Below are 6,691 nucleotides of genomic sequence, written 5' to 3'. Positions count from 1 at the left end.
ACCCACCCACTCACCCACTCACCCACCCAACACTCACCACTCACCCACCCACTCACCCACTCACCCACCCACTCACTCACTCACTCACCCACCCACTCACCCACCCACTCACCCACTCACCCACCCACCCACCCACCCACTCACTCACTCACCCACCCACCCACCCACCCACCCACCCACCCACTCACCCACCCACTCACCCACCCACTCACCCACTCACTCACTCACTCACTCACCCACCCACTCACCCACCCACCCACTCACCCACCCACTCACCCACCCACTCACCCACCCACCCACTCACCCACTCACTCACTCACTCACCCACCCACTCACCCACTCACCCACCCACCCACCCACCCACCAAGAAACTGGAGGACGCTGCTGAACCCCGAGGAGATCAGGTCAAATATGAAGGACATGACGTGGCTGGACGCGGCAGCAGCAGCAGCAGATTGAGGTCCGTGTGGGAGGCAGAGAGACCTTTACAAGCTGTGGGAGACGAGAGGGAGATGTGAGTGAGTGGGTGGGTGGGTGAGTGGGTGAGTGAGTGGGTGAGTGGGTGAGTGGGTGAGTGGGTGGGTGAGTGGGTGGGTGAGTGGGTGGGTGAGTGGGTGAGTGGGTGAGTGGGTGGGTGTGTGGGTGGGTGAGTGAGTGTGTGGGTGGGTGAGTGGGTAGGTGAGTGGGTGAGTGAGTGAGTGGGTGAGTGGGTGGGTGAGTGGGTGAGTGGGTGGGTGAGTGGGTGGGTGGGTGAGTGGGTGGGTGGGTGTGTGGGTGGGTGTGTGGGTGGGTGTGTGGGTGGGTGAGTGGGTGGGTGAGTGGGTGGGTGAGTGGGTGTGTGGGTGGGTGAGTGGGTGTGTGGGTGAGTGGGTGTGTGTGTGGGTGTGTGGGTGGGTGTGTGGGTGAGTGGGTGGGTGAGTGGGTGGGTGTGTGGGTGGGTGGGTGAGTGGGTGGGTGAATGGGTGGGTGAGTGGGTGGGTGAGTGGGTGGGTGTGTGGGTGTGTGGGTGAGTGGGTGGGTGTGTGGGTGTGTGGGTGGGTGAGTGGGTGAGTGGGTGGGTGTGTGGGTGGGTGAGTGGGTGGGTGGGGTGAGTGGGTGAGTGGGTGTGTGGGTGGGTGAGTGAGTGAGTGGGTGGGTGGGTGAGTGAGTGGGTGAGTGGGTGGGTGTGTGCGTGGGTGAGTGAGTGTGTGGGTGGGTGGGTGAGTGGGTGGGTGAGTGAGTGGGTGAGGTGAGTGGGTGTGTGAGTGGGTGGGTGAGTGGGTGTGTGGGTGGGTGAGTGGGTGGGTGAGTGGGTGAGTGGGTGGGTGTGTGGGTGTGTGGGTGAGTGGGTGAGTGGGTGGGTGGGTGTGTGGGTGGGTGAGTGGGTGGGTGGGTGAGTGGGTGAGTGGGTGGGTGTGTGGGTGGGTAAGTGAGTGAGTGAGTGGGTGGGTGAGTGGGTGGGTGAGTGAGTGAGTGAGTGGGTGGGTGAGTGGGTGAGTGGGTGAATGGGTGGGTGAGTGGGTGGGTGAGTGGGTGGGTGAGTGGGTGGGTGTGTGGGTGTGTGGGTGGGTGAGTGGGTGAGTGGGTGTGTGGGTGGGTGAGTGGGTGGGTGGCTGAGTGGGTGGGTGAGTGGGTGGGTGGGTGAGTGGGTGGGTGGGTGAGTGGGTGAGTGAGTGGGTGGGTGGGTGAGTAGGTGAGTGAGTGAGTGAGTCTCTGGGGGAGTGAGTGAGTCTGTGAGTCTGTGAGTGAGTCTGTGAGTCTGTGAGTGAGTGATTCTGTGAATCTGTGAGTGAGTGAGTGAGTCTGTGAGTCTGAGTGAGTCTCTGGGTGAGTCTGTGAGTGAGTCTGTGAGTGAGTCTCTGGGTGAGTCTCTGGGTGAGTCTGTGAGTCTCTGTGTGAGTCTCTGGGTGAGTCTCTGAGTGAGTCTCTGAGTGAGTCTGTGAGTGAGTCTCTGGGTGAGTCTGTGGGTGAGTCTCTGGGTGAGTCTCTGAGTGAGTCTCTGAGTGAGTCTCTGGGTGAGTCTCTGGGTGAGTCTCTGGGTGAGTCTCTGGGTGAGTCTCTGGGTGAGTCTGTGAGTGAGTGGGTGAGTCTGTGAGTGAGTCTCTGAGTGAGTCTCTTGAGTGAGTCTCTGGGTGAGTCTCTGGGTGAGTCTGTGAGTGAGTGAGTCTCTGAGTGAGTCTCTGAGTGAGTCTCTGAGTGAGTCTCTGAGTGAGTCTGTGGGTGAGTCTCTGAGTGAGTCTGTGAGTGAGTCTCTGAGTGAGTCTGTGAGTGAGTGGGTGAGTCTGTGAGTGAGTCTCTGAGTGAGTCTCTGGGTGAGTCTCTGGGTGAGTCTCTGGGTGAGTCTCTGGGTGAGTCTCTGAGTGAGTCTCTGAGTGAGTCTGTGAGTGAGTGGGTGAGTCTGTGAGTGAGTCTCTGAGTGAGTCTCTGGGTGAGTCTCTGAGTGAGTCTCTGAGTGAGTCTGTGAGTGAGTCTGTGAGTGAGTCTCTGGGTGAGTCTCTGAGTGAGTCTGTGAGTGAGTGGGTGAGTCTGTGAGTGAGTCTCTGAGTGAGTCTCTGGGTGAGTCTCTGAGTGAGTCTCTGAGTGAGTCTGTGAGTGAGTCTGTGAGTGAGTCTGTGAGTGAGTCTCTGGGTGAGTCTGTGAGTGAGTTATTCTGTGAGTCTGTGAGTGAGTGAGTCTGTGATTCTCTGTGTGAGTCTCTGTGTGAGTCTCTGGGTGAGTCTCTGGGTGAGTCTCTGGGTGAGTCTCTGGGTGAGTCTCTGAGTGAGTCTGTGAGTGAGTGGGTGAGTCTGTGAGTGAGTCTCTGAGTGAGTCTCTGGGTGAGTCTCTGAGTGAGTCTCTGAGTGAGTCTGTGAGTGAGTCTCTGGGTGAGTCTAGTGAGTCTGTGAGTGAGTCTCTGGGTGAGTCTGTGAGTGAGTTATTCTGTGAGTCTGTGAGTGAGTGAGTCTGTGAGTCTCTGTGTGAGTCTCTGTGTGAGTCTCTGGGTGAGTCTCTGAGTGAGTCTCTGAGTTAGTCTGTGAGTGAGTCTCTGGGTGAGTCTCTGAGTGAGTCTCTGAGTGAGTCTGTGGGTGAGTGGTGAGTGAGTCTGTGGGTGGGTGAGTGAGTCTCTGAGTGAGTCTCTGAGTGAGTCTCTGAGTGAGTCTCTGAGTGAGTCTCTGAGTGAGTCTGTGAGTGAGTCTCTGAGTGAGTCTCTGAGTGAGTCTCTGAGTGAGTCTCTGAGTGAGTCTGTGAGTTTCTGAGTGAGTGGTGAGTGAGTCTCTGAGTGAGTCTGTGTTTCTCTCCGCCGTGGCTCCAACACTAACCGAGGCAGAGCAGGGGGTGTAAGCCAACCGGCTCCAACGTCCACCCAACGTCCACCCAACGTCCACCCAACGTCCACCCAACGTCCAGCCAACGTCCACACAACGTTTCCGAGGGAGGGAGGGAGCGAATCAAAGCCCCTTTAATTCTGACACAAACAACAACAACAAACCACGAGAGAGAGAGAGAGAGACTTCAAAAAAACTTTCGCGAGGCTTGTGGAGATTCACATCTCCTAGGGGAGGGAGGGGGTCTTTCGGCAGAAGCTGAGACAAAGGTACGTTTTCGAGAGAAGATAGACTCCTTTAAACATTAAGTTTAAAAAAAAATTAACCCGTAAAAACAAAGTTTTTCACTATAAATCCTTCATATGCGTGGCGGCTAGAGTCCTGTCGTCCTCTGGCTTGAGATGGCTGCCACCTATGGGTCAGATGATTGCTTGCAATTGGTAATTACATATAATTTTTTTTCCCTAAAAAGTGTAAAATTGTGGAAATTTTTTTTCACGAAAATTATTTGTCACGCACAACGAGTCTGTGTGCAAAATGTCAGCTCGATTGGATCACAGGAATTGGGTTAAAAAACGACCGAAAGATTTGCACGGTCCTAAGCAAGCAAGCAAGCGAACTTAATATAAAGGATTTAAAAATACAACGGTTTTGTAAACAACTGGTCCAACACCATGTGAGACTAGGCTCTAAGGAAAGCTGTCTCGGGTGTGGACCAATCAACTTCAAGGACAGTGCATACATTATCAGAGTTGTGTTTTGTTTGCATTACGACTGCAGGTATTGTGGTCTATGCAAACATGACTCCTTGTAAAAAAGGTGTCAGTTTTGTTGCCAGATAAAAGGGTAAAAAACCAGTTATCATATTTTCTACTGGCAAATGAGGTTCCAATGGTGTAAATGCTTAACCCCGAGCTCGCATACTCTGATGGTGCATTGTCTTTGAGTTGTGCGCCTTTTGGCGTCATCTGGTCCAACACCAAGTGAGACTAGGCTCTAAGGAAAGCTGTCTCGGGTGTGGACCAATCAACTTCAAGGACAGTGCACATACATTATCAGAGTTGTGTGTTTTGTTTGCATTATGACTGCAGGTATTGCGGTCTATGCAAACATGACTCCTAGTAAAAAAGATGTCATTTTTGTTGCCAGATAGAAGGGTAAAAAAACAATTATCACAAAAGAATTGCATTCGAGAGAGAGGCAAAGGTCCCCCGTGTAGCCTCAACAGGATGTAGGGGCAAGTGCTGTTAGCGAGCACCTATGAAGGCCGGCACGGCACACGAGGGGGTGGGTGGCCAGCACCACGCCCGGCCGCCTTTGTCTCCCCAGTGGCGATGTTTACACACCGCACCAGGTACTCATTTGAGGCTGAGTCGACCTAGGGGAGGCCCAGGACCGGTTCAAATAATCGTCACTGGTGTTGGCCGTGAGCGGGAATCGAACCCGGGTCGCCAGGTTCGTAGCGCAGCGTAGCGCTAACCACTACACTACCGCTCCCCACACACACACAGAGACACACACAACACAGACACACACAGAGACAGAGAGACACGCACACAGAGAGAAAGACACACAGAGAGACACACAGAGAGAGAGACACACACAGAGAGAGAGACACACACAGAGACACACACAGAGAGACACACACACAGAGAGAGAGACACACACAGAGAGAGACACACACAGAGAGAGACACACACACAAAGAGAGAGACACACACAGAGAGAGACACACACAGAGAAACACACAGAAAGACACACAGAGAGAGACACGCAGAGACAGAGAGACACACAGAGAGACACACAACATAGACACACACAGAGAGAGACACACACAGAGAGAGACACACACAGAGACACCCACAGAGACACACACAGAGAGAGACACACAATAAGAGAGACACACAATAAGAGAGACACACAACATAGACAGAGAGAGAGAGAGACAGAGACACACACAACATAGACACAGAGAGACACACACAACATAGGCACACACAGAGAGAGAGACACACAACACAGACACACACAGAGACACAGAGAGAGACACACACACAGAGACACACACACAGAGGGACACCGAGACAGACACACAGAGAGACACACACACAGAGAGACACACACAACATAGACACAGAGAGATACAGAGAGACAGACACACATAGATACATAGATACAGAGAGACACACAGAGACAAGACACACACAGAGACACACAACATAGACACACACAGATAGAGACACACACAGAGACACACACAGAGAGACACACAGAGAGACAGACACACACAACAGAGACACAACCTAGACACAAGAGACACACACCACAGACACACACAGACACACACACACAGAGACAGAGAGAGACACATACAGAGACACACACAGACACACACACAGAGACACAAACACACAGGGACACACACACACACAGACACACACAACACACACACAGAGACACACACAGACACAACATACACAGAGACAGACACAGAGACACACATTTTGGCAACAACAAAAACCGGCAACACGAAGTATTTCCCATCCCTGGCCGAAACCATCAAAACGCCGCCTTCAAAGCGTCAGACCGTAGCCATCTAGCACCTCGTTAGCTCGGGCACAAGACGGGGAAGACCTCCACAGCAGTCTAGGCGAGAGTCCGAAACGTTGGACTTCAATAAGATCAATAGAATCGCACCGGTCGGGATCTAAATCTTGCGCAGCGCGCTCGTCTAGAAAGGCGAATCGAAGCCTCTTGCCGGCATCGGATCGCAAGATCCGACGCGTGGTTAGATCGGGCACAAGGCGAGGAAGAAGATGAGCCGCTCCGTACGTCCGTGGGACGTTCGTAACGTCGGCTTTGAGCGCTTTAACGCGGTCATCCTAAATTATCTGAAACACCACCGCCATCGCTACTAGCCCCCGCGTACGAGAGAAAAAAAACGCCGTTCGCAAAACGCGTCTCACCTCTCAATTCCTTCGTCTATCTCGCTCCCCCGACTCTCCTTCCCTTCCCCTCCTTCCTTCCACCGCCGCTGCCGTTGTCGTTCGTTCTTTGCGTTCCTTCCTCTCCTTCCCTGTCGTTCCCTCCCCCACTTTTCCACTCCGCTCTGGGAAGCCACGAAGCAAACAACAATGGCCGCCGTGAGGTGGGGGGGAGGGGGGAGGATGTGACGTCACTGCCGGTCACGTGGTGGTTGCCGACCCCCACCCGCCCTACATAAGATGGCGGACCCGCCCCCCCGTATTGTAATAATGTGGTGGGGGGGTTCCCTAACCAAGATGGTGAGAATATGACGCAACTTCCGGTCCACGTTAACAATTGAGGTGGGGGGGGTTTGAGCCGGCTCGTGACGTCGCTACCGGTCACGTGGCGTTGTCTCTCATCCCCTACGTAAGATGGCGGGCG

The 6,691-nt window shown here is 53.9% G+C and overlaps 1 long non-coding RNA gene across 1 annotated transcript; it reads right to left on the bottom strand.

The window, feature by feature from the left end:
- Positions 1-362: 362 nt before the first annotated feature.
- LOC144738234 (uncharacterized) lies at positions 363-6,417 on the bottom strand. Its single transcript, XR_013589188.1, has 3 exons — positions 6,250-6,417; positions 3,279-3,424; positions 363-492 (listed from the first exon to the last, which is right to left on the bottom strand). It is a non-coding gene; the product is annotated as an uncharacterized LOC144738234 (long non-coding RNA).
- Positions 6,418-6,691: the final 274 nt, after the last annotated feature.

Source organism: Lampetra planeri, chromosome 78, assembly GCF_965212315.1.
Source record: "Lampetra planeri chromosome 78, kcLamPlan1.2.h2, whole genome shotgun sequence".
In the NCBI taxonomy this organism is placed as follows: domain Eukaryota; kingdom Metazoa; phylum Chordata; class Hyperoartia; order Petromyzontiformes; family Petromyzontidae; genus Lampetra; species Lampetra planeri.
The sequence above is the reverse complement of the archived record's forward strand: the minus strand, read 5'-3'. Positions and strand labels throughout refer to the sequence as shown.